The sequence below is a fragment of the Frankliniella occidentalis genome, unplaced genomic scaffold (genome assembly GCF_000697945.3).
Source record: "Frankliniella occidentalis isolate FOCC.00 unplaced genomic scaffold, Focc_3.1 Scaffold23, whole genome shotgun sequence".
In the NCBI taxonomy this organism is placed as follows: domain Eukaryota; kingdom Metazoa; phylum Arthropoda; class Insecta; order Thysanoptera; family Thripidae; genus Frankliniella; species Frankliniella occidentalis.
In genome coordinates this window covers 1,088,430-1,089,827 of record NW_026267153.1, presented here as the reverse complement: position 1 = coordinate 1,089,827, position 1,398 = coordinate 1,088,430, and the positions used below count along the sequence as shown (strand labels likewise).

At 57.9% G+C, this 1,398-nt stretch overlaps 1 protein-coding gene across 1 annotated transcript in view; it reads right to left on the bottom strand.

Annotated features, from left to right (window-relative positions):
* LOC113216126 (sphingomyelin phosphodiesterase) overlaps window positions 1-831 on the bottom strand; it is a gene marked incomplete in the record, with an annotated part of 18,675 nt that extends 17,844 nt beyond the window's left edge. Inside the window, 1 exon segment of the mRNA XM_052265093.1 lies at window positions 789-831.
* Window positions 832-1,398: the final 567 nt, after the last annotated feature.

Here is a 1,398-nt window from a genome sequence, read left to right as displayed (position 1 = left end):
GCCGCTGGCGCCGCGCTGGGCCTCCAGCGCCTCCAGTAAGGACGCCCGTTCACACCGCCCGCACCACGCCGCACCAAGCAACTCACACGCTGAACCGGTCATAGTGCAAATGAAGGGAGTCACGTGGTATGGACAAGGAAAGAAGACGGACGATCCGTGGCGTGGCGTAGCGTGGATCCAAAACAAAACAGAACGGCTGGACTCCACAATCACATCCCATAACCAACTTGAATATTTTACCGCTCTATGTACTACTATCACCGCAGAAAGAATTGAACCCTTTCAGCTTGGAATATAGTTATCAGAGGGAGGGGTTCAGTTCTTTTTGCGGTGACAGTACCACTGGTGACATTCTCCGGAAAACCTGTTTGAACTTGTATAATAATCCCTTCCGGTAAAGCTGAGAAGCGGAAGAATGCGGGGAACAGGAAAACGGAAGCCCCCGTGTTATGGCATAGTGGTCACGCTCGAATGCAATCAAATTCAAAGTGGCTGGAAGATCGGGCGTTATCGCATATCGACCAGAGCCAGCATTTATTTTGCACGCTTGCAAACACTTGTCGCATTCAGGTTCACAGACAGAAACACTCGAAATGTCCCAGGACAATTAATGTAACTTGCACCGGTCTTGTGTGTGCATAACTGAGTTCAGATTGTGACACTAGTTGTGTGTTGCTAGCTACGAAATTGTATACATAGAGTGCATGAACTTACCGGTGAACTGCCTTCGCGAGTGCTTATTCCAACAGGGCTCCGCCCTCACAGAACGGCGCAAAGACAACAGCAACGTTTACTAACAAATTAAATCTATCATACTGAAATATGGCACGGTAGGTTTGTACTATTCGATTCTCGAGCGCGATCGCGGTTTTCCTCTTGGGAACCGTATCTTGCCGTCCCCTGTTCCCGATCCGGCGCGTCCCGCGAGCTCGGCCACCACGGCCGACAGCGAGTGACTGCTGCCGCTGACAGTCTGCGCCCGCCTGGCCGCCCGGCCGCCTGGGAGGAGCCGGCGCATACAAGCGTGGCGGGGAAGGGCCGCGCGGGGCGAGGCGGGGAGGAGAGCGGGGCAGGGAGGAGAGCGGGTGGCCGCCGCGCCGGGACAGCGAGGGAAAGGTGCTACGCCTTCGGGGTACCGGTCCGTCCAGACTCGCGACCACAACACGCACGTGACCTCTCAGAGCGCGCCTCACCCGCGACCGCGACGGCCCGGCGGCCCGGCGGCCTGCGGCGGCGGCGCGGAGTCTGGCGCGGCCGAGGCGCCCGAGCGCTAGGCCACCCAACGCACGGCCCGGCTGCCGCGCTGGCCTGTGCGCACGGCTGCCGCCCGCGCCGCAGCTGCGACTGCCCGTTTCCATTGTAAAAAGGACTGCTGAATAAACAATACTTTTAAAACGG